Source organism: Phyllobates terribilis, unplaced genomic scaffold, assembly GCF_046119375.1.
Source record: "Phyllobates terribilis strain yellow unplaced genomic scaffold, ASM4611937v1 Scaffold_9__5_contigs__length_417890890, whole genome shotgun sequence".
In the NCBI taxonomy this organism is placed as follows: Eukaryota; Metazoa; Chordata; class Amphibia; order Anura; family Dendrobatidae; genus Phyllobates; species Phyllobates terribilis.
The window spans coordinates 24,871,055-24,898,259 of NW_027362769.1; positions in this window are offsets into that span (position 1 = coordinate 24,871,055).

Genomic DNA, 27,205 nt, shown 5'->3' on the forward strand with positions numbered 1-27,205 from the left:
CGCTAGCGGCAGAGGTCACAGTTCGTTGACCAACCAAGGCGTACAGGTGAGAGAGACGCAACTCCAATCCAGCAGAGGCAGAGGATCACTGTCAACATTCTGGGACAGTTTTCTGAGACCCGCCAAGTTTACAGGCCCTGAGGCGCGGGGTACTCTCACAAGGAGTGGAAAGTTTCAAAAAATGGTGAGGGAGTACATTGCTGATCGTACCAGCGTCCTCCGTGATTCCTCTGTGCCTTTTAATTATTGGTTATCCAAGCTGGACACTTGGAATGAACTTGCTCTGTACGCCTTGGAGGTCCTGGCCTGCCCTACCGCTAGCGTGTTATCGGAGCGTGTTTTTAGTGCCGCTGGGGGAAATATAACTGATAAGCGCACTCGCCTGTCAACTGACAATGCTGACAAGCTGACACTTATCAAAATGAACAAGGGCTGAACTGGGCCAGACTTCTCATCACCACCAAATGACAGCAGAGTAACATAAAGTCAAATCCACTGTGTTATTTCGGGAGGTGTATTCCCATGCACCGCTTCACACCCACACATGGATATAAGCTTCCTCATTTTGGCTGTCCTTTGCTCTTCTCCTTATCCTCAGCCTCCACCACCACTATACCACCAGGGTGACCATGATCTGTGTTACCAGCATTGCAAGTAGCTCTGTCCTAATTTTTGGCAGCTTTTGCTTGGAAGGCATAGGCAAAGACTTTGAGAGAGCCACTCCCCAATGATGGGAAAAATGTTTTTAAAATGCTATACTGCATGGCTTTTGTAAGGGGAATTAAAATCGTCTTATTAAGCTACTGTGACCTCCACGTCTCTTCCAAGGGGCATTAAACCATCTTGTTAAGCTACTGCGACCTCCACCACTTTTCCAAGCGGCATTGATATTATCTTTTTATTCCACTGCGACCTCCACCATTTTTGCAAGGGGCATTAAAACTGTCTTGTTAAGCTACTGCGACATCCACCATTTTTCCAAGGGGCATTGATATTGTTTTTTTATTCCACTGCGACCTCCACGTCTCTTCCAAGGGGCAATAAAACCTTATTATTAAGCTACTGCGACCTCCACCACTTTTCCAAGAGGCATTAAAACCATCTTGTTAAGCTACTGCGATATCCACGTCTCTTCCAAGGGGCATTAAAACCGTCTTGTTAAGCTACTGCGACCTCCTCGTCTCTTCCAAGGGGCATTAAAAATATCTTGTTAAGCTACTGCATCCTCCACCACTTTTTCCAAGGGGCATTTATATTGTCTTTCATTCCACTGCGACCTCCACGTCTCTTCCAAGGGGCATTAAAACCGTCTTGGTAAGCTACTGCGACCTCCACCACTTTTCCAAGTGACATTAAAACAGTCTTGTTAAGCTACTGCGACCTCCACAACTTTTCCAAGGGGCATTAAAACCGTCTAGTTAAGCTACTGCGACCTCCTCCACTTTTCCAAGGGGCATTAAAACCGTCTTGTTAAGCTAGTGCGACCTCCACATCTCTTCAAAGCGGCATTAAAACCGTCTTGATAAGCTGCTTCGACCTCCACCACTTTTCCAAGGGGCATTGATATTGTCTTTTTATTCCACTGTGACTTCCACCATTCTTTCAAGGTGCATTAAAACAGTCTTGTTAAGCTACTGCGACCTCCACGTCTCTTCCATGGGGCATTAAAACCATCTTGCTAAGCTACTGTGACTACCATGTCTCATCCAAGGGGCATTAAAACCATCTTGTTAAAATACTGCAACCTTCACGTCTCTTCCAAGGGGCATTAAAACCGTCTTGTTAAGGTACTGCGACCTCCACGTCTCTTCCAAGGGGCATTAAAACCGTCTTGTTAATCTACTGTGACCTCCACCACTTTTCCAAGGGGCCTTGATATTGTCTTTTTATTCCACTGCAACCTACACCATTCTTCCAAGGGGCATTGATATTGTCTTTTTATTCCACTGCGACCTCCACGTCTCTTCCAAGGGGCATTAATACTGTCTTTTTAAGCTACTGTGACCTCCACCACTATTCCAAGGGGCCTTGATATTGTCTTTTTATTCCACTGCGACCTCCACCATTCTTACATGGGGCATTAAAACCATCTTGTTAAGCTACAGCGACCTCCAACACTTCTCCAAGGGACATTAAACCCATCTTGTTAAGCTACTGCGACCTCCACCTCTTTTCCAATGGACATTGATATTGTCTTTTTATTCCACTGCGAACTCCACGTCTCTTCCAAGGGGCATTAAAACCGTCTTGCTATACTAATGCGACCTCTACCACTTTTCCAAGGGGCATTCATATTGTCTTCTTATTCCACTGCGAGCTTCACTTATTTTCCAAGGGGCATTAAAACCGTCTTGTTAAGCTACTGCATCCTCCACCACTTTTCCAAGGGGCCTTGATATTGTCTTTTTATTCCACTGTGACCTCCACGTCTCTTCCAAGGGGCATTAAAACCATCTTTTTAAGCTACTGCATCCTCCACCTCTTTTCCAAGGGGCATTGATATTGTCTTTTTATTCCACTGCGACCTCCACGTCTCTTCAAAGAGGCATTAAAACCATCTAGTTATCTTACTGTGACCTCTACAACTTTTCCCAGGGGCATTAAAACCATCTTGTTAAGCTACTGTGACCTCCACGTCTCTTCCAAGGGCCATTTAAACCATCTTGTTAAGCCACTGCGACTTCCACGTCTCTTCCAAGGGGCATTAAAACCGTCTTGATCATCTACTGTGACCTCCACGTCTCTTCCAAGGGGCATTAAAACCGTCTTGTTAAGCTACTAGGAACTCCAAGTCTCTTCCGAGGGGCATTAAAACCGTCTTTTTAAGCTACTGCGTCGTCCACTACTTTTCCATGGGGCATTGATATTGTCTTTTTATTCCACTGTGACCTCCACCATTTTTACAAGGGGCATTAAAACCATCTTGTTTGGCTTCTGCGACCTCAACCACTTTTCCAAGGCGCACTGATATTGTTTTTTTATTCCACTGCGACCTCCACGTCTCTTCCAAGGGGAATTAAAACCGTCTTGTTAAGCTACTGCGACCTCCACCACTTTTCCAAAAGGCATTAAAACTATCTTGTTAAGATACTGCGACCTCCACGTCTCTTCCAAGGGGCATTAAAACCATCTTGTTAAGCTACTGCGACCTCCACCACTTTTCCAAGGGGCATTGATATTGTCTTTTTATTCCACTGCGACCTCCACGTCTCTTCCAAGGGGCATTAAAACCATCTTGCTAAGCTACTGCGACCTCCACCAATTTTCCAAGGGGTATTGATATTGTCTTTTATTCCACTGTGACCTCCACGTCTCTTCCAAGGGGCACTAAAACCGTCTTGTTAAGCTACTGCGACCTCCAACACTTCTCCAAGGGGCATTAAAACCGTCTTCTTAAGCTACTGCGACCTCCAACACTTCTCCAAGGGGCATTAAACCCGTCTTGTTAAGCTACTGCGACCTCCACCACTTTTCCAAGGGGCATTGATATTGTCTTCTTATTCCACTGCGAGCTCCACTTATTTTTCAAGGGGCATTAAAACCGTCTTGGTAAGCTACTGCATCCTCCACCACTTTTCCAAGGGAAAGGCATTGATATTGTCTTTTTATTCCACTGTGACCTCCAAGTCTCTTCCAAGGCGCATTAAAACCGTCTGGTTATGCTACTGTTACCTCCATCACTTTTCCAAGAGGCATGGATATTTTCTTTTTATTCCACTGCGACCTACACCATTCTTCAAAGCGGCATTAAAACCATCTTGTTAAGCAATTGCGACCTCCACGTCTCTTCCAATGGGCTTTAAAACCATCTTGTTAAGCTACTGCATCCTCCACCACTTTTCCAAGGGGCATTAAGTATTGTCTTTTTATTCCACTGCTACCTCCACGTCTCTTCCAAGGGGCATTAAAACCATCTAGTTATGCTACTGCGACCTCTATAACTTTTCCAAGGGGCATTAAAACCATCTTCTTAAGCTACTGTGACCTCTACGTCTCTTCCAAGGGGCATTAAAACCGTCTTGTTAAGCCACTGCTACCTCCACGTCTCTTCCAAGGGGCATTAAAACCATCTTGTTCATCTACTGTGACCTCCACATCTCTTTCAAGGGGCATTCAAACCGTCTTGTTAAGCTACTACGACCTCCAAGTCTCTTCCGAGGGGCATTAAAACCATCTTTTTAAGCTACTGCGACCTCCACTTCTTTTCCATGGGGCATTGATATTGTCTTTTTATTCCACTGCAACCTCCACCATTTTTCAAGGGGCATTAAAACCGTCTTGTTAAGCTATTGCGACCTCCACCACTTTTCCAAGGGACATTGATATTGTCTTTAATTCCACTGCGACATCCACGTCTCTTCCAAGGGGCATTAAAGCCATCTTGTTAAGCTACTGCGACCTCCACCACTTTTCCAAGCTACATTAAAACTGTCTTGTTAAGCTACTGCGACCTCCACCACTTTTCCAAGGGGCATTGATATTGTCTTTTTATTGCACTGCGACCTCTACCGCTCTTCCACGGGACATTAAAACAGTCTTGTTAAGCTACTGCAACGTCCACCATATTTCCAAGGGGCATTAAAACCGTCTAGTTAAGCTACAGCGACCTCCTCCACTTTTCCAAGGGCTATTAAAACCGTTTTGTTAAGCTAGTGCAACCTCCACAACTCTTCAAAGTGGCATTAAAATCGTCTTGATAAGCTGCTGCGATCGCCACCACTTTTCCAAGGGGCATTGATATTGTCTTTTTTTCCACTGCGACCTCCACGTCTCTTCCAAAAGGCATTAAAACCATCCTGTTAAGCTACTGCCACCTCCACCACTTTTCCCAGGGGCATTAAAATTGTCTTGTTAAGCTACTGCGACCTCCACCACCTTTCCAAGGGGCTTTGATATTGTCTTTTTATTCCTCTGTGACGTCCACCATTCTTTCAAGGGGCATTAAAACCATCTTGTTAAGCTACTGCTACCTCCACGGCTCTTCCAAGGGGCATTAAAACCATCTTGTTAAGCTACTGTGACCTCCAGGTCTCTTCCAAGGGGCATTAAAACCGTCTTGCTGAACTACTAAATCCTCCACCACTTTTCCATGGGGCATTGATATTGTCTTTTTATTCCACTGTGACCTCCACGTCTCTTCCAAGGGGTATTAAAATTTCTTGTTATGCTACTGCGACCTCTACAACTTTTCCAAGGGGCATTAAAACCATCTTGTTAAGCTACTGTGACCTCTACGTCTCTTCCAAGGGGCATTAAAACCATCTTTTTAAGCTATTGCGACCTTCAACACTATTCCAAGGGGCATTCATATTGTCTTTTTATTCCACTGCGACCTCCTCCATTCTTCCAAGGGGCATTAAAACCATCTTGTTAGCTACTGCGACCTCCAACACTTCTCGAAGGGACATTAAACCAAGTCTTGTTAATCTACTGCGACCTCCACGTCTCTTCCAAGGGCATTAAAACCATCTTGTTAAGCAACTGCGACCTCCACATCTCTTCCAAGGGGCATTAAAACTGTCTTGTTAATCTACTGCGACTTCCATGTCTCTTCCAAGGGACATTAAAACCATCTTGTTAAGCTACTGCGACCTCCACTACTTTTCCAAGGGGCATTGATATTGTCTTTTTATTCCACTGCGACCTCCACGTCTCTTCCACGGGGCATTAAAACCGTCTTAAGCTACTGCAACCTCCACCACTATTCCAAGGGGCATGATATTGTATTTTTATTCCACTGCGACCTCCACCATTCTTCCAAGGGGCATTAAAACCATCTTGTTAAGCTACTGCGACCTCCAACACTTCTCCAAGGGACATTAAACCCATCTTGTTGAGCTACTGCGACCTCAACCACATTTCGAAGGGGCATTAAAACTGTCTTGTTAAGCTACTGCGACCTCCACCACTTTTCCAAGGGACTTTGATATTGTCTTTTTATTCCACTGTGACTTCCACCATTCTTTCAAGGGGTATTAAAACCGTCTTGTTAAGCTACTGTGACCTCCAGGTCTCTTCCAAGGGTCATTAAAACCGTCTTGTTATGCTACTGCAACCTCTACAACTTTTCCAAGGGGCATTAAAACCATCTTGTTAAGTTACTGTGACCTCCAAGTATCTTCCAAGGGGCATTAAAACCGTCTTGTTAAGCCAATGCGACCTCCACGACTCTTCCAAGTGGCATTAAAACCGTCTTGTTCATCTACTGTGACCTACACGTCTCTTCCAAGGGACAATCAAACAGTCTTGTTAAGCTACTACGACCTCCAAGTCTCTTCCGAGGGGCATTAAACCGTCTTTTTAAGCTACTGCGACTTCCACTACTTTTCCATGGGGCATTGATATTGTCTTATTATTCCACTGCGACCTCCATCATTTTTCAAGGGGCATTAAAACTCTCTTGGTAAGTTACTGCGACCTCCACCACTTTTCCAAGGGGCATTGATATTGTCTTTTTATTCCACTGCGACCTACATCATTCTTCAAAGGGGCTTTAAAACCATCTTGTTAAGCCACTGCGACCTCCACGTCTCTTCCAAGGGGCATTAAACCCGTCTTGTTAAGCTACTGCATCCTCCACCACTTTTCCAAGGGGCATTGGTATTGTTTTTTTATTCCACTGTGACCTCCACGTCTCTTCCAAAGGGCATTACAACCATCTTGTTAAGCTGCTGCATCCTCCACCACTTTTCCAAGGGGCATTGATATTGTCTTTTTATTCCACTGCGACCTCCACGTCTCTTCCAAGGGGCATTAAAACCGTCTTGTTATGCTACTGCGACCTCTACAACTTTTCCAAGGGGCATTCAAACCATCTTGTTACGCTACTGCGACCTCCAAGTCTCTTCCGAGGGGCATTAAACCGTCTTTTTAAGCTACTGCGACTTCCACTACTTTTCCATGGGGAATTGATATTGTCTTTTTATTCCACTGCGACCTCCACGTCTCTTACAAGGGGCATTAAAACCGTCTTGTTATGCTACTGCGACCTCTACAAGTTTTCCAAGGGGCATTAAAACCATCTTGTTAAGCTACTGTGACCTGCACGTCTCTTCCAAGGGGCATTAAAACCATCTTTTTAAGCCACTGCGACCTCCACATCTCTTCCAAAGGGCATTAAAACCATCTTGTTCATCTACTGTGACTTCCACGTCTCTTCCAAGGGGCATTAAAACCATCTTGTTAAGCTACTACGACCTCCAAGTCTCTTCCGAGGGGCATTAAAACCGTCTTTTTAAGCTACTTCGACCTCCACTACTTTTCAATGGGGCATTGATATTGTCTTTTTATTCCACTGCGAACGCCACCATTTTTCAAGGGGCATTAAAACCGTCTTGTTAAGCTACTGCGACCTCGACCTCTCTTCCAAGGGGCATTAAAACAGTCTTGTTAAGCTACTGCGACCTCCACCATATTTCCAAGGGGCATTAAAATCGTCTAGTTAAGCTACAGCGACCTCCTCCACTTTTCCAAGGGGCATTAAAACCGTCTTGTTAAGCTAGTGCGACCTTCACATCTCTTCAAAGCGCATAAAACCGTCTTGATAAGCTGCTGCGACCTCCTCCACTTTTCCAAGGGGCATTAAAACCATCTTGTTAAGCTACTGCGAACTCCACCACTTTTCCCAGGGGCTTTAAAATTGTCTTGTTAAGCTACTGCGACCTCCACCACTTTTCCAAGGGGCTTTGATATTGTATTTTTATTCCACTGTGACTTCCACCATTCTTTCAAGGGGCATTAAAACCGTCTTGTTAAGCTACTGCAGCCTCCATGTCTCTTCCATGGGGCATTAAAACCATCTTGTTAAGCTACTGTGACCTCCAGGTCTCTTCCAAGGGGCATTAAAACCGTCTTGTTAATCTACTGCAACCTCCTCGTCTCTTCAAAGGGCATTAAAACGGTCTTGTTAAGCGAATGCGACCTCCACTACTTTTCCAAGGGGCATTGATATTGTCTTTTTATTCCACTGTGACCTCCACGTCTCTTCCAAGGGGCATTAAAACCGTCTTGTTAAGCTACTGTGACCTCCACCACTTTTCCAAGGGACATTGATATTGTCTTTTTATTCCACTGCGACCTACACCATTCTTCAAAGGGGCATTAAAACCATCTTGATAAGCCACTGCTACCTCCACGTCTCTTCCAAGGGCATTAAAACCATCTTGTTAAGCTATTGCGACTTCCACGTCTCTTCCAAGGGGCATTAAAACTGTCTTGTTAATCTACTGCGACCTACATGTCTCTTCCAAGGGGCATTAAAACCATCTTGTTAAGCTACTGCGACAGCCACTACTTTTCCAAGGGGCATTGATATTGTCTTTTTATTCCACTGCGACCTCCACGTCTCTTCCAGGGGGCATTAAAACCGTCTTTTTAAGCTATTGCGACCTCCAACACTATTCCAAGGGGCCTTGATATTGTCTTTTTATTCCACTGCGACCTCCACCATTCTTCCAAGGGGCATTAAAACCATCTTGTTAGCTACTGCGACCTCCAACACTTCTCCAAGGGACATTAAACCAAGTCTTGTTAATCTACTGCGACCTCCACGTCTCTTCCAAGGGCATTAAAACCATCTTCTTAAGCAACTGCGACCTCCACATCTCTTCCAAGGGGCATTAAAACTGTCTTGTTAATCTACTGCGACTTCCATGTCTCTTCCAAGGGACAATAAAACCGTCTTGCTAAGCTACTGCGACCTCCACTACTTTTCCAAGTGGCATTGATATTGTCTTTTTATTCCACTGCGACCTCCACGTCTTTTCCAAGGGGCATTAAAACCGTCTTAAGCTACTGCAACCTCCACCACTATTCCAAGGGGCCGTGATATTGTATTTTTATTCCACTGCGACCTCCACCATTCTTTCAAGGGGCATTAAAATCATCTTGTTAAGCTACTGCGACCTCCAACACTTCTCCAAGGGACATTAAACCCGTCTTGTTAAGCTACTGCGACCTCAACCACATTTCGAAGTTGCATTAAAACTGTCTTGTTAAGCTACTGCGACCTCCACCACTTTTCCAAGGGACTTTGATATTGTCTTTTTATTCCACTGTAACTTCCACCATTCTTTCAAGGGGTATTAAAACTGTCTTGTTAAGCTACTGTGACCTCCAGGTCTCTTCCAAGGGGCATTAAAACCGTCTTGTTAATCTACTGCAACCTCCACGTCTCTTCAAGGGGCATTAAAACCGTCTTGTTAAGCCAATGCGACCTCCACTAGTTTTACAAGGGGCATTGATGTTGTCTTTTTATTCCACTGCGACCTCCACGTCTCTTCCAAGAGGCATTTAAACCGTCTTGCTAAGCTACTGTGACCTCCACCACTTTTCCAAGGGGCATTGATATTGTCTTTTTATTCCACTGCGACCTCCACTTCTCTTCCAAGGGGCATTAAAACCGTCTTGTTATGCTACTGCGACCTCTACAACTTTTTCAAGGGGCATTAAAACCATCTTGTTAAGCTACTGTGACCTCCAAGTATCTTCCAAGGGGCATTAAAACCGTCTTGTTAAGCCACTGCGACCTACACGTCTCTTCCAAGGGGCATTAAAACCGTCTTGTTCATCTACTCTGACCTCCACGTCTCTTCCAAGGGACATTCAAACCGTCTTGTTAAGCTACTACGACCTCCAAGTCACTTCCGAGGGGCATTAAACTGTCTTTTTAAGCTACTGCGACTTCCACTACTTTTCCATGGGGCATTGATATTGTCTTATTATTCCACTGTGACCTCCATCATTTTTCAAGGGGCATTAAAACTTGCTTGGTAAGCTACTGCGACCTCCACCACTTTTCCAAGGGGCATTGATCTTGTCTTTAATTCCACTGCGACCTCCACGTCTCTTCCAAGGGGCATTAAAGCCATCTTGTTAAGCTACTGCGACCTCCACCACTTTTCCAAAGGACATTAAAACCGTCTTGTTAAGCTACTGCAACCTCCACCACTTTTACAAGGGGCAATGATATTGTCTTTTTATTCCACTGCGACCTCGACCTCTCTTCCAAGGGGCATTAAAACCGTATAGTTAAGCTATTGCAACCTCCTCCACTTTTCCAAGGGGCATTAAAACCGTCTTGTTAAGCTAGTGCGACCTCCACACCTCTTCAAAGCGTCATTATAAACCGTTTGGATAAGCTGCTGTGACCTCCACAACTTTTCCAACGGGCATTGATATTGTCTTTTTATTCCATTGCATACTCCACATCTCTTCCAAGGGGCATTAAAACAATCTTGTTAAGCTACTGCGACCTCCACCACTTTTCCCAGGGGCATTAAAATTCTCTTGTTAAGCCACTGCGACCTCCTCCGCTTTTCCAAGGGGCATTGATATTGTCTTTTTATTCCACTACGACCTCCACATCTCTTCCAAGGGGCGTTAAAACCATCTTTTTAAGCTACTGCGACCTCCACCATTATTCCAAGGGGCCTTGATATTGTATTTTTATTCCACTGCGACCTCCACCATTCTTACAAGGGGCATTAAAACCATCTTGTTAAGCTACTGCGACCTCCAACTCTTCTCCAAGGGGCATTAAACCCGTCTTGTTAAGCTACTGAGACCTCCACCACTTTTCCAATGGGCATTGATATTGTCTTTTCATTCCACTGCGACCTCCACGTCTCTTCCAAGAGGCATTAAAACCGTCGTGTTATACTACTGCGACCTCTACCAATTTTCCAAGGGACATTGATATTGTCTTCTTATTCCACTGTGAGCTCCACTTATTTTCCAAAGTGCATTAAAACCGACTTGTTAAGCTACTGCATCCTCCACCACTTTTCCAAGGGGCATTGATATTGTCTTTTTATTCCACTGTGACCTCCACGTCTCTTCCAAGGGGCATTAAAACCATCTTGTTAAGCTACTGTATCCTCCACCTCTTTTCCAAGGGGCATTGATATTGTCGTTTTATTCCACTGCGACCTCCACGTCTCTTCAAAGGGGCAGTAAAACCATCTTGTTATGCTACTGCGACCTCTACAACTTTTCCAAGTGCATTAAAACCATCTTGTTAAGCTAATGTGACCTCCACGTCTCTTCCAAGGGGCATTAAAACCATCTTGTTAAGCTACTGCGACCTCCACCACTTTTCCAAGGGGCATTAAGACTGTCTTGTTAAGATACTGCGACCTCCACGTCTCTTCCAAGGGGCATTAAAACCGTCTTGTTAAGCTACTGTGACCTCCACCACTTTTCCAAGGGGCATTGATATTGTCTTTTTCCTCCACTGCGACCTCCCCGTCTCTTCCAAGGGGTGTTAAATCCGTCTTTTTAAGCTACTGCGAATTCCACCACTATTCCAAGGGGCCTTGATATTGTATTTTTATTCCACTGCGACCTCCACCATTCTTCCAAGGGGCATTAAAACCATCTTGTTAAGCTACTGCGACCTCCAACACTTCTCCAAGGGGCATTAAACCCGTCTTGTTAAGCTACTGAGACCTCCACCACTTTTCCAAGGGGCATTGATATTGTCTTTTTATTCCACTGCGACCTCCACGTCTCTTCCAAGGGGCATTAAAATCGTCTTGTTATACTACTGCGACCTCTACCTGTTTTCCAAGGGACATTGATATTGTCTTCTTATTTCACTACGAGCTCCACTTATTTAACAAAGTGCATTAAAACCGACTTGTTAAGCTACTGCATCCTCCTCCACTTTTCCAATGGGCATTGATATTGTCTTTTTATTCCACTGTGATCTCCACGTCTCTTCCAAGGGGCAATAAAACCATCTTGTTAAGCTACTGCATCCTCCACCTCTTTTCCAAGGGGCATTGATATTGTCGTTTTATTCCACTGCGACCTCCACGTCTCTTCAAATGGGCATTAAAACCATTTTGTTATGCCACTGCGACCTCTACAACTTTTCCAAGGGGCATTAAAACCATCTTGTTAGCTAATGTGACCTCCACGTCTCTTCCAAGGGGCATTAAAACCGTCTTGTTAAGCCACTGCGACCTCCAAGTGTCTTCCGAGGGGCATTAAAACAGTCTTTTTAAGCTACTGTGACCTCCACTTCTTTTCCATGGGGCATTGATATTGTCTTTTTATTCCACTGCGACCTCCACAATTTTTGCAATGGGCATTAAAACCATCTTGTTAAGCTTCTGCGACCTCCACAACTTTTCCAAGGCTCATTGATATTGTTTTTTATTCCACTGCGACCTCCACGTCTCTTCCAAGGAGAGTTAAAACCATCTTTTTAAGCTACTGCGACCTCCACCACTTTTCCAAGGGGCATTAAAACTGTCTTGTTAAGATACTGCGACCTCCACGTCTCTTCCTACTGCGACCTCCACGTCTCTTCCAAGGGGCATTAAAACCGTCTTGTTAAGCTACTGTGACCTCCACCTCTCTTCCAAGGGGCATTGATATTGTCTTTTTATTCCACTGTGACCTCAACATCTCTTTTCCAAGAGGCACTAAAACCATCTTGTTAAGCTACTGCGACCTCCACCACTTTTCCAAGGGGCATTGATATTGTCTTCTTATTCCACTGCGAGCTCCACTTATTTTCCAAGGGGCATTAAAACCGTCTTGTTAAGCTACTGTGACCTCCACCACTATTCCAAGGGGCCTTGATATTGTATTTTTATTCCACTGCGACCTCCACCATTCTTACAAAGGGGCATTAAAACCATCTTGTTAAGCTACTGCGACCTCCAACACTTCTCCAAGGGGCATTAAAACTGTCTTGTTATACTACTGCGACCTCTACCTGTTTTCCAAGGGACATTGATATTGTCTTCTTATTTCACTGCGAGCTCCACTTATTTTCCAAATTACATTAAAACCGACTTGTTAAGCTACTGCATCCTCCTCCACTTTTCCAAGGGGCATTGATATTGTCGTTTTATTCCACTGCGACCTCCACGTCTCTTCAAAGGGGCCTTAAAACCATCTTGTTTTGCTACTGCGACCTCTACAACTTTTGCAAGGGGCATTAAAACCATCTTGTTATGCTAATGTGACCTCCACGTCTTTTCCAAGGGGCATTAAAACCGTCTTGTTAAGCCACTGCGACCTCCAATTCTCTTCCGAGGGGTATTAAAACAGTCTTTTTAAACTACTGCGACCTCCACTACTTTTCCATGGGGCATTGATATTGTATTTTTATTCCACTGCGAGCTCCACCATTTTTGCAAGGTGCATTAAAACCATCTTGTTAAACTTCTGCGACCTCCACAACTTTTCCAAGGCTCATTGATATTGTTTTTTATTCCACTGCGACCTCCACGTCTCTTCCAAGGGGAGTTAAAACCATCTTGTTAAGCTACTGCGACCTCCACCACTTTTCCAAGGGGAATTAAAACTGTCTTGTTAAGATACTGCGACCTCCATGTCTCTTCCAAGGGGCATTAAAACCGTCTTGTTAAGCTACTGTGACCTCCACCACTTTTCCAAGGGGCATTGATATTGTCTTTTTATTCCACTGCGACCTCCACGTCTCTTCCAAGGGGCGTTAAAACCGTCTTTTTAAGCTACTGCGAATTCCACCACTTTTCCAAGGGGCCTTGATATTGTATTTTTATTCCACTGCGACCTCCACCATTCTTCCAAGGGGCATTAAAACCATCTTGTTAAGCTACTGCGACCTCCAACACTTCTCCAAGGGGCATTAAACCTGTCTTTTTAAGCTACTGAGACCTCCACCATTTTCCAAGGGGCATTGATATTGTCTTTTTTTTCCACTGCGACCTCCACGTCTCTTCCAAGGGGCATTAAAACCGTCTTGTTAAGCTACTGCGACCTCCACGTCTCTTCCAAGGGGCATTAAAACCGTCTTGTTAAGCTACTGTGACCTCCACCACTCTTCCAAGGGGCATTGATATTGTCTTTTTATTCCACTGTGACCTCCACGTCTCTTCCAAGAGGCATTAAAACCATCTTGTTAAGCAACTGCGACCTCCACCACTTTTCCAAGGGGCATTGATATTGTCTTCTTATTCCACTGCGAGCTCCACTTATTTTCCAAGGGGCATTAAAACCGTTTTGTTAAGCTACTGCATCCTCCACCACTTTTCCAAGGGGCATTGATATTGTCTTTTTATTCCACTGCGACCTCCACGTCTCTACCAAGGGTCATTAAAACGGTCTTGTTATGCTACTGCGACCTATACAACTTTTCCAAAGGGGATTAAAACTATCTTGTTAAGCTACTGTGACCTCCACGTCTCTTCCAAGGGGCATGAAAACCCTCTTTTTAAGCCACTGGGACGTCCACTTCTCTTCCAAGGGGCAGTAAAACCATCTTGTTCATCTACTGTGACCTCCACGTCTCTTCCAAGGGGCATTAAAACTGTCTTGTTAAGCCACTGCGACCTCCAAGACTCTTCCGAGGGGCATTAAAACCATCTTTTTAAGCTACTGCGACCTCCACTACTTTTCCATGGGGCATGGATATTGTCTTTTTATTCCACTGCGACCTCCACCACTTTTCCAAGGGGCATTAAAACTGTCTTGTTAAGATACTGCGACCTCCATGTCTCTTCCAAGGGGCATTAAAACCGTCTTGTTAAGCTACTGTGACCTCCACCACTTTTCCAAGGGGCATTGATATTGTCTTTTTATTCCACTGCGACCTCCACGTCTCTTCCAAGGGGCGTTAAAACCGTCTTTTTAAGCTACTGCGAATTCCACCACTTTTCCAAGGGGCCTTGATATTGTATTTTTATTCCTCTGCGACCTCCACCATTCTTCCAAGGGGCATTAAAACCATCTTGTTAAGCTCCTGCGACCTCCAACACTTCTCCAAGGGGCATTAAACCTGTCTTTTTAAGCTACTGAGACCTCCACCACTTTTCCAAGGGGCATTGATATTGTCTTTTTTTTCCACTGCGACCTCCACGTCTCTTCCAAGGGGCATTAAAACCGTCTTGTTAAGCTACTGCGACCTCCACGTCTCTTCCAAGGGGCATTAAAACCGTCTTGTTAAGCTACTGTGACCTCCACCACTCTTCCAAGGGGCATTGATATTGTCTTTTTATTCCACTGTGACCTCCACGTCTCTTCCAAGAGGCATTAAAACCATCTTGTTAAGCTGCTGCGACCTCCACCACTTTTCCAAGGGGCATTGATATTGTCTTCTTATTCCACTGCGAGCTCCACTTATTTTCCAAGGGGCATTAAAACCGTTTTGTTAAGCTACTGCATCCTCCACCACTTTTCCAAGGGGCATTGATATTGTCTTGTTATGCTACTGCGACCTCTACAACTTTTCCAAAGGGGATTAAAACTATCTTGTTAAGCTACTGTGACCTCCACGTCTCTTCCAAGGGGCATGAAAACCCTCTTTTTAAGCCACTGGGATGTCCACGTCTCTTCCAAGGGGCAGTAAAACCATCTTGTTCATCTACTGTGACCTCCACGTCTCTTCCAAGGGGCATTAAAACTGTCTTGTTAAGCCACTGCGACCTCCAAGACTCTTCCGAGGGGCATTAAAACCGTCTTTTTAAGCTACTGCGACCTCCACTACTTTTCCATGGGGCATGGATATTGTCTTTTTATTCCACTGCGACCTCCACCATTTTTGCAAGGGGCATTAACACCATCTTGCTAAGTTCTGTAACCTCCACCACTTTTCCAAGGCGCATTGATATTGTTTTTTTATTCCACTGCGACCTCCACGTCTCTTCCAAGAGGAGTTAAAAGCATCTTATTAAGCTACTGCGACCTCCACCACTTTTCCAAGGGGCATTAAAACTGTCTTGTTAAGATACTGCGACCTCCACGTCTCTTCCAAGGGGCATTAAAACCGTCTTGTTAAGCTACTGCGACCTCCACCACTCTTCCAAGGGGCATTGATATTGTCTTTTTATTCCACTGCGACCTCCACTTCTCTTCCAAGGGGCATTAAAACCGTCTTGTTAAGCTACTGCATCCTCCACCACTTTTCCAAGGGGCATTGATATTGTCTTTTTATTCTACTGCGACCTCCAAGTCTCTACCAAGGGGCATTAAAACCATCTTGTTATGCTGCTGCGACCTCTACAACTTTTCCAAGGGGCATTAAAACTATCTTGTTAAGCTACTGTGACCTCCACGTCTCTTCCAAGGGGCATGAATAGCATCTTGTTAAGCCACTGCGACCTCCACGTCTCTTCCAACGGGCATTAAAACCATCTTGTTCATCTACTGTGACCTCCACGTCTCTTCCAAGGGGCATTAAAACCGTCTTGTTAAGCTACTACGACCTCAAAGTCTCTTCCGAGGGGCATTAAAACCGTCTTTTTAAGCCACTGCATCCTCCACCACTTTTCCAAGGGGCATTGATATTGTCGTTTTATTCCACTGCGACATCCACGTCTCTACCAAGGGGCATTAAAACCGTCTTGTTATGCTATTGCGACCTCTACAACTTTTCCAAGGGGCATTAAAACTATCTTGTTAAGCTACTGTGACCTCCGCGTCTCTTCCAAGGGGCATTAAAACCATCTTGTTAAGCCACTGCGACCTCCATGTCTCTTCCAAGGGGCATTAAAACCATCTTGTTCATCTACTGTGACCTCCACGTCTCTTCCAAGGGGCATTAAAACCATCTTGTTAAGCTACTACGACCTCAAAGTCTCTTCCGAGGGGCATTAAAACCGTCTTTTTAAGCTACTGCGACCTCCACATCTTTTCCAAGGGTCATTGATATTGTTTTTCATTCCACTGCGACCTCCACGTCTCTTCCAAGGGTCATTAAAACCGTCTTGTTCAACTACTGTGACCTCCACGTCTCTTCCAAGGGGCATTAAAACCGTCTTCTTAAGCTACTACGACCTCAAAGTCTCTTCCGAGGGGCATTATAACCGTCTTGTTAAGCTACTGCGACCTCCACTACTTTTCCATGGGCATTGATATTGTCTTTTTATTCTACTGCGACCTCCACCATTTTTCAAGGGGCATTAAAACCGTCTTGTTAAGCTACTGCGACCTCTACATCTTTTCCACGGGGCATTGATATTGTTTTTAATTCCACTGCGACCTCCACGTCTCTTCCAAGGGGCATTAAAACCGTCTTGTTCAACTACTGTGACCTCCAAGTCTCTTCCAAGGGACATTCAAACCGTCTTGTTAAGCTACTACGACCTCCAAGTCACTTCCGAGGGGCATTAAACCGTCTTTTTAACCTACTGCGACTTCCACAACTTTTCCAAGGGGCATTGATATTGTTTTTAATTCCACTGCGACCTCCACGTCTCTTCCAAGGGGTATAAAAGCCATCTTGTTAAGCTACTGCGACCTATACCACTTTTCCAATGGACACTAAAACCGTCTTGTTAAGCTACTGTGACCTCCACCACTTTTACAAGGGGCATTGATATTGTCTTTTAATTCCACTGCGACCTCGACCTATCTTCCAAGGGGCATTAAAACGGTCTTGTTAAGCTACTGCGACCCACACCATATTTCCAAGGAGCATTGAAACTGTATAGTTAAGCTACTGTGACCTCCTCCACTTTTCCAAGGGGCATTAAAACCATCTTGTTAAGCTACTGCATCCTACACCTCTTTTCCAAGGGGCATTGATATTGTCTTTTTATTCCACTGCGACAACCACGTCTCTTCCAAGGGACATTAAAACCATCTTGTTAAGCTACTGTGACCTCCACGTCTCTTCCAAGGGGCATTAATACCATCTTGTTAAGCCACTGCGACCTCCACGTCTCTTCCAAGGGGCATTAAAACCATCTTGTTCATCTACTGTGACCTCCACGTCTCTACCAAGGGGCATTAAAACCATCTTGTTAAGCTACTACGACCTCAAAGTCTCTTCCGAGGGGCATAAAAACCGTCTTTTTAAGATACTGCGACCTCCACTACTTTTCCACAGGGCATTGATATTGTCTTTTTATTCCACTGTGACCTCCACCATTTTTCAAGGGGCATTAAAAGCATCTTGTTAAGCTACTGCATCCTCCACCACTTTTCCAAGGGGCATTGATATTGTCTTTTTATTCCACTGCGACCTCCACGTCTCTACCAAGGGGCATTAAAACCGTCTTGTAAGCTACTGCGACCTCTACAACTTTTCCAAGGGGCATTAAAACTGTCTTGTTAACCTACTGTGACCCCCACGTCTCTTCCAAGGGGCATTAAAACCATCTTGTTAAGCCACTGCGACCTCCACGTCTCTTCAAAGGGGCATTAAAACCATCTTGTTCATCTACTGTGACCTCCACGTCTCTTCCAAGGGGCATTAAAACCGTCTTCTTAAGCTACTACGACCTCAAAGTCTCTTCCGAGGGGCATTATAACCGTCTTGTTAAGCTACTGCGACCTCCACTACTTTTCCATGGGCATTGATATTGTCTTTTTATTCTACTGCGACCTCCACCATTTTTCAAGGGGCATTAAAACCGTCTTGTTAAGCTACTGCGACCTCCACATCTTTTCCACGGGGCATTGATATTGTTTTTAATTCCACTGCGACCTCCACGTCTCTTCCAAGGGGTATAAAAGCCATCTTGTTAAGCTACTGCGACCTATACCACTTTTCCAATGGACACTAAAACCGTCTTGTTAAGCTACTGTGACCTCCACCACTTTTACAAGGGGCATTGATATTGTCTTTTAATTCCACTGCGACCTCGACCTATCTTCCAAGGGGCATTAAAACGGTCTTGTTAAGCTACTGCGACCCACACCATATTTCCAAGGGGCATTGAAACTGTATAGTTAAGCTACTGTGACCTCCTCCACTTTTCCAAGGGGCATTAAAACCATCTTGTTAAGCTACTGCATCCTACACCTCTTTTCCAAGGGGCATTGATATTGTCTTTTTATTCCACTGCGACAACCACGTCTCTTCCAAGGGGCATTAAAACCATCTTGTTAAGCTACTGTGACCTCCACGTCTCTTCCAAGGGGCATTAAAACCGTCTTGTTAAGCTACTACGACCTCCAAGTCTTTTCCGAGGGGCATTAAAACCGTCTTTTTAAGCTGCTGCGACCTCCACCACTTTTCCAAGGGGCATTGATATTGTCTTTTTATTCCACTGCGACCTCCACGTCTCTTCCAAGGGGCATTAAAACAGTCTTGTTAAGCTACTGCGGCCTCCACCACTTTTCCCAGGGGCTTTAAAATTGTCTTGTTGAGCTACTGCGACCTCCACCATTTTTCCAAGGGGCTTTGATATTGTCTTTTTATTCCACTGTGACTTGCAAAATTCTTTCAAGGGGCATTAAAGCCGTCTTGTTAAGCTACTTCGACCTCCACGTCTCTTCCATGGGGCATTAAAACCATCTTGTTAAGCTAATGTGACCTCCAGGTCTCTTCCAAGGGGCATTAAAACCGTCTTGTTAATCTACTGCAACCTCCTCGTCTCTTCAAGGGGCATTAAAACAGTCTTGTTAAGCGAATGCGACCTCCACTACTTTTCCAAGAGGCATTGATATTGTCTTTTTATTCCACTGTGACCTCCACGTTTCTTCCAAGGGGCATTAAAACCATCTTCTTAAGTTACTGTGACCTCCACCACTTTTCCAAGGGGCATTGATATTGTCTTTTTATTCCACTGCGACCTACACCATTTTTCAAAGCTGCATTGAAACCATCTTGTTAAGCCACTGCGACCTCCACGTCTCTTCCAAGGGCATTAAAACCATCTTGTTAAGGCTACTGCGACCTCCACGTCTCTTCCAAGGGGCATTAAAACCGTCTTGTTAAGCTACTGCGACCTTCACTACTTTTCCAAGGGGCATTGATATTGTCTTTTTATTCCACTGCGACCTCCACGTCTCTTCCAGGGGGCATTAAAACCGTCTTTTTAAGCTACTGCGACTTCCACCACTATTCCAAGGTGCCTTGATATTGTCTTTTTATTCCACTGCGACCTCCACCATTCTTCCAAGGGGCAATAGACCATCTTGTTAAGCTACTGTGACCTCCAACACTTCTCCAAGGGACATTAAACCCGTCTTGTTAATCTACTGCGACCTCCATGTCTCTTCCAAGGGCATTAAAACCATCTTGTTAAGCTACTGCGACCTCCACATCTCTTCCAAGGGTCATTAAAACTGTCTTGTTAATCTACTGCGACTTCCATGTCTCTTCCAAGGTGCATTAAAACCGTCTTGTTAAGCTACTGCGACCTCCACTACTTTTTCAAGCGGCATTGATATTGTCTTTTTATTCCACTGCGACCTCCACGTCTCTTCCAAGGGGCATTAAAACCGTCTTTTTAAGCTACTGCGACCTCCACCATTATTCCAAGGGGCCTTGATATTGTCTTTAAATTCTACTGCGACCTCCACCATTCTTCCAAGGGGTATTAAAACCATCTTGTTAAGCTACTGCGACCTCCAACACTTCTCCAAGAGTCATTAAACCCGTCTTGTTAAGCTACTGCGACCTCCACCACTTTTCCAAGGGGCTTTGATATTGTCTTTTTATTCCACTGTGACTTCCACCATTCTTTCAAGGAGCATTAAAACCGTCTTGTTAAGCTACTGTGACCTCCTGGTCTCTTCCAAGGGGCATTAAAACCATCTTGTTAAGCTACTGTGACCTCCAGGTCTCTTCCAAGGGGCATTAAAACCGTCTTGTTAATCTACTGCAACTTCCACGTCTCTTCAATGGGCATTAAAACCGTCTTGTTAAGCGAATGCGACCTCCACTACTTTTCCAAGGGTCATTGATGTTGTCTTTTTATTCCACTGTGACCTCCACGTCTCTTCCAAGGGGCATTAAAACCGTCTTGTTAAGCTACTGTGACCTCCACCACTTTTACAACGGGCATTGATATTGTCTTTTTATTCCACTGCGACGTACACCATTCTTCAAAGGGGCATTAAAACCATCTTGTTAAGCCACTGCGACCTCCACGTCTCTTCCAAGGGTCATTAAACTCATCTTGTTAATCAACTGCGACCTCCACGTCTATTCCAAGGGGCATTAAAACTGTCTTGTTAATCTACTGCGACCTCCACGTCTCTTCCAAGGGGCATTAAAACCATCTTGTTAAGCTACTGCGACCTCCACTACTTTTCCAAGGGGCTTTGATATTGTCTTTTTATTCCACTGCGACCTCCACGTCTCTTCCAAGGGGCGTTAAAAACCTTCTTTTTAAGCTACTGCGACCTCCACCACTATTCCAAGGGGCCTTGATATTGTATTTTTTTTCCACTGCGACCTCCACCATTCTTCCAAGGGGCATTAAAACATCTTGTTAAGCTACTGCGACCACCAACACTTCTCCAAGGGGCATTAAACCCGTCTTGTTAAGCTACTGAGACCTCCACCACTTTTCCAAGGGGCATTGATATTGTCTTTTTATTCCACTGCGACCTCGACCTCTCTTCCAAGGGGCATTAAAACAGTCTTGTTAAGCTACTGCGACCTCCACCATATTTCCAAGGGGCATTAAAACTGTATAGTTAAGCTACTGCAACCTCCTCCACTTTTCCAAGGGGCATTAAAACCATCTTGTTAAGCTACTGCATCCTCCACCTCTTTTCCAAGGGGCATTGATATTGTCTTTTTGTTATGCACACGCCCGGACTGACTGGCGTGTGCGGGTGTTGTGGTTTCACTGGACCATGGACCGGAGAGTGCCTGGAGGGGCGTGACTAAGTATCTGGCCGATCCGACCAAGGTGGCACGACGGCATACGACGCCAGTGCACCAGGGAGAAACCGGGCAGAGGGACCAGGTGCTACTCCAGGTCAAACTCCGGACACGGGGGTTGACCCACACTGGGATTACTGGAACAGGCAGGTTAGGCTGGCACAGACTGGTGGATGTAAGCAAACACGGCAGGTATGCAGATGGGTGGATACAGGCGAGTATGCAGGCAGGGAGGTACTGGCCGAAAGGATGGGCTGGAGCACAGAGAGGTTAAGACCCAGTACAGACTGGGTCACAGAACCGCAGATGCGGTAGACAACCACAGCAGAGAGGGAACGCCCGAAGCGATGGGCAAGAACAGAGCAGGACGGGGCTGCAGGAGCAGCGAGCACAAGCAGGGCAGGACAGGACTGCTGGAGCAGCGGGCAGAAGCAGGGCAGGGCGGAAACCGCAGAAGCAGTAAGCAAGATAAGAGCAGAGCAGAAACCGCAGGAGCGGCAAGCAAGGCAGGAGCAGAGCGGACACCGCAGAGCGGTAAACAAGGCAGGAGCAGAGCAGAAACCGCAAGAGCGGTAACCTAAGCAGGAGCAGAGTGGACACCGCAGAGCGGTAAACAAGGCAGGAGCAGAGCAGAAACCGCAAGAGCGGCAAGCTAAGCTGGAGCAGAGCAGACACCGCAGAGCGGTAAACAAGGCAGGAGCAGAGCAGAAACCGCAAGAGCGGCAAGCTAAGCAGGAGCAGAGCGGACACCGCAGAGCGGTAAACAAGGCAGGAGCAGAGCAGAAACCGCAAGAGCGGCAAGCTAATCAGGAGCAGAGCAGACACCGCAGAGCGGTAAACAAGGCAGGAGCAGAGCAGAAACCGCAAGAGCGGCAAGCTAAGCAGGAGCAGAGCGGACACCGCAGAGCGGTAAACAAGGCAGGAGCAGAGCAGAAACCGCAAGAGCGGCAAGCTAAGCAGGAGCAGAGCGGACACCGCAGAGCGGTAAACAAGGCAAGGGGATAGGACTCTGTTCACAAAGAACAGACGGAGAAGGAAAGGCAGAACCAGAAGCACGCACAGTACTTACATAGAAGCAGCGAGCGTACACTAAATTCACAACAGAGGTACAGAGACGACGAGAAGGAATTTAGGAGCGGGTTCAGACTCTGCAGAAAGACGCAGAAAACAGACATAGAGGGAAAAGGGAGACAAGGTTAAAGTAGAAACGAGGCACAGACAACAGGGAACAGAGGAACGGGAACAGAGACAGCAAGGCAGGAACACAAACAGGACTCTGTTCAGACGGGAACAGATACCGCAAGGCAGGAACACAAACAGGACTCTGTTCAGACGGGAACAGATACCGCAAGGCAGGAACACAAACAGGACTCTGTTCAGACGGGAACAGATACCGCAAGGCAGGAACACAAACAGGGCTCAGTTCAGACGGGAACAGATACCGCAAGGCACAGACAGGCAGATCTAGGAATACGGCCCCTAGAAGGCGAAAGAACAGGCAAGAAGCGTGTTCACAAGAACAGACCACAGTTCAGACACAGAACTGGAAAACAGGCAGGAAAACAGGATAGGACCTGGCATGTCAGAGACAAAAAGCCAACTGACAAGAAACAATGCTCAGGCGCCATCTTGAGGAAGAAGGTGGTATAAATACCCAAAGATGGACAGCAATAGGCTGAAGGTGCAACAGGGGCGTGTCCGCAGCAGGTACAAGAAACAGGAAGTTCAGCGGGCGTCGCCCTATGCAGCCAAAACAGACAAACAGACAGCAAGGAGGGAAGCCAGAGAGACATTCTGGACAGGAGATCAAGTGCGCGCTCTTGCACAGTGGGAGATGGACCACTATGCAAGGACGCCGCCAGGTATGTTACAGTACCCCCCCCCTTACGCCCCCTCTTCTTCAGGCCTGCCAGAATCTTCCGCAGGGAATTCGAGGGCCAATTCTTCACTTCGAAGAGATCACTTCCACTGTCCACCGGAAAAACTGGTCTCCTCTGGGTAGCTAGGATGCTACCTCCCATCCAGCCACCCTTAGCAACAGACGAAACAGGTGGAGTACCAGGAACAGCACACAAGGAAGTCTCTCTCCACATATTTTCAGGTGGCACCCCAGAGGGTACAGGAGACAACTGGAAGTCCTCCACCGGGTTGGAGGGGGACAGAGACTTGGGGGTAATCTCTGCTTCGAGGTACATCTTGTCAAGCTCACAGGAAGAAATAGACGGGTTATCAGGTACATATTGAGGAAAAGTCACTGTCTCTTTGTTATCTGGTGGTACCCCGGAGGATTCAGGAAACAACTGGAGGACCTCCGCTGGGTCAGAAGAGTGCCGAGGCTCAGAGAAAACATCTGCTTCAGAGTATACTAGGTCGGACTCACTGGACGAAGCAGGCGAGGTATCGGGTACCGAGTATAGGAAAGTCTCTGTCCATTCACCACCAGGTGGCACCCCGAAGGGTTCTGGAGACAACTGGCGGTCCTCCGCCTGGTCAGAGGGGTGTAAAGACTCACGGGTAACCTCTGCTTCAGAGTACACTAGGTTGGACTCACTGGACGAAGCAAGCGAGGTATCAGATCCAGGATATAGGAAAGTCTCTGTCCATTCACCACCAGGTGGCACCCCGAAGGGTTCTGGAGACAACTGGAGGTCCTCCGCCTGGTCGGAGGGGTGTAGAGACTCGGGAGTAACCTCTGCTTCAGAGTACACTAGGTTGGACTCACTGGACGAAGCGGACAAAGTATCGAGTACCGGGTGTAGAGAAGTCTCTCTCCATTTGTCATCGAGTGGTATCCCGGAGGATTCAGGAGGCAACAGGGGGTCCTCCGCCAGGTATTAGAGGTGCACAGACTCTGAGGTAACCACAGCTTTGGAGCATCCTTGGACATGCACACCGGTTAAAATGGGTGAAGCATCTGATGCCGGGTGCAGGAAGTTCTCCTGTGTGGAGTCTGGATGGGCAGAAGTCTCTTCGGGCAGGAGAACTGGTGCACTACCCAAGCACATTACCCGTTGGGGCTTCTCCGGGATACAGGGAGATGAAGCTTCAGTAGGGACTTCAAGGTTGGGGTCAGGAGGTCTCAGGGAGGACAGACCCTGGCGTGACGGCTTGCCTCTACGTCTAGCACGTCTGGACTGCCTCTTGAGGTTGGGAGAAGTATTTCGGAAAGCGTAGTCACCCTGTGAGGATTCTGGGTGGGCAGTAGTCTCATTGGGCTGGAGGACTATTGCGCTACCCACACACATTACCCATTGGGGCTGCTCCGGGATATTAGGAAGTGAAGCTTCTGCAGAAGCCTCCGGGTTAGGATCATCGAAGACCATTAGAAAGGCCACCAGGAAGGCCATTAGGTCCAGGAGGATCGGATCCTGTGTTTCATATAGGGGGTTGATCCATTCCAAGGCATCACCCGCCAGGTAAGACATAATGAATGCCACCTTAACCCGATCGGTGGGAAAACATAGAGGGTAGAACTTGAAGTGTAGCATGCATTGCTCCACAAATGCACGACTTTGTCTTGGATCCCCATAATAACGTAGCGGATCCGCAGGAACGAGAGCAGATAGATCCATCTGGACGGGTGCGTAATTCGCCTGGAACTCAGCTAAAGGAAAAAAAAAATTTATTTATTTATTTTAATGCATGTATTCGCTGGAAAACTTCTCAGAGAGCGAAGGCCATGGGGCTCAACAGGAACCATGGCCTGAGCATGCTGTTATGCACACGCCCGGACTGACTGGCGTGTGCGGGTGTTGTGGTTCCACTGGACCATGGACCGGAGAGTGCCTGGAGGGGCGTGACTAAGTATCTGGCCGATCCGACCAAGGTGGCACGACGGCATACGACGCCAGTGCACCAGGGAGAAACCGGGCAGAGGGACCAGGTGCTACTCCAGGTCAAACTCCGGACACGGGGGTTGACCCACACTGGGATTACTGGAACAGGCAGGTTAGGCTGGCACAGACTGGTGGATGTAAGCAAACACGGCAGGTATGCAGATGGGTGGATACAGGTGAGTATGCAGGCAGGGAGGTACTGGCCGAAAGGACGGGCTGGAGCACAGAGAGGTTAAGACCCAGTACAGACTGGGTCACAGAACCGCAGATGCGGTAGACAACCACAGCAGAGAGGGAACGCCCAAAGCGATGGGCAAGAACAGAGCAGGACGGGGCTGCAGGAGCAGCGAGCACAAGCAGGGCAGGACAGGACTGCCGGAGCAGCGGGCAGAAGCAGGGCAGGGCGGAAACCGCAGAAGCAGTAAGCAAGATAAGAGCAGAGCAGAAACCGCAGGAGCGGCAAGCAAGGCAGGAGCAGAGCGGACACCGCAGAGCGGTAAACAAGGCAGGAGCAGAGCAGAAACCGCAAGAGCGGTAAGCTAAGCAGGAGCAGAGTGGACACCGCAGAGCGGTAAACAAGGCAGAAGCAGAGCAGAAACCGCAAGAGCGGCAAGCTAAGCTGGAGCAGAGCAGACACCGCAGAGCGGTAAACAAGGCAGGAGCAGAGCAGAAACCGCAAGAGCGGCAAGCTAAGCAGGAGCAGAGCGGACACCGCAGAGCGGTAAACAAGGCAGGAGCAGAGCAGAAACCGCAAGAGCGGCAAGCTAAGCAGGAGCAGAGCGGACACCGCAGAGCGGTAAACAAGGCAGGAGCAGAGCAGAAACCGCAAGAGCGGCAAGCTAAGCAGGAGCAGAGCGGACACCGCAGAGCGGTAAACAAGGCAGGAGCAGAGCAGAAACCGCAAGAGCGGCAAGCTAAGCAGGAGCAGAGCGGACACCGCAGAGCGGTAAACAAGGCAAGGGGATAGGACTCTGTTCACAAAGAACAGACGGAGAAGGAAAGGCAGAACCAGAAGCACGCACAGTACTTACATAGAAGCAGCGAGCGTACACTAAATTCACAACAGAGGTACAGAGACGACGAGAAGGAATTTAGGAGCGGGTTCAGACTCTGCAGAAAGACGCAGAAAACAGACATAGAGGGAAAAGGGAGACAAGGTTAAAGTAGAAACGAGGCACAGACAACAGGGAACAGAGGAACGGGAACAGAGACAGCAAGGCAGGAACACAAACAGGACTCTGTTCAGACGGGAACAGATACCGCAAGGCAGGAACACAAACAGGACTCTGTTCAGACGGGAACAGATACCGCAAGGCAGGAACACAAACAGGGCTCAGTTCAGACGGGAACAGATACCGCAAGGCACAGACGGGCAGATCTAGGAATACGGCCCCTAGAAGGCGAAAGAACAGGCAAGAAGCGTGTTCACAAGAACAGACCACAGTTCAGACACAGAACTGGAAAACAGGCAGGAAAACAGGATAGGACCTGGCATGTCAGAGACAAAAAGCCAACTGACAAGAAACAATGCTCAGGCGCCATCTTGAGGAAGAAGGTGGTATAAATACCCAAAGATGGACAGCAATAGGCTGAAGGTGCAACAGGGGCGTGTCCGCAGCAGGTACAAGAAACAAGAAGTTCAGCGGGCGTCGCCCTATGCAGCCAAAACAGACAAACAGACAGCAAGGAGGGAAGCCAGAGAGACATTCTGGACAGGAGATCAAGTGCGCGCTCTTGCACAGTGGGAGATGGACCACTATGCAAGGACGCCGCCAGGTATGTTACACTTTTTATTCCACTGCGACAT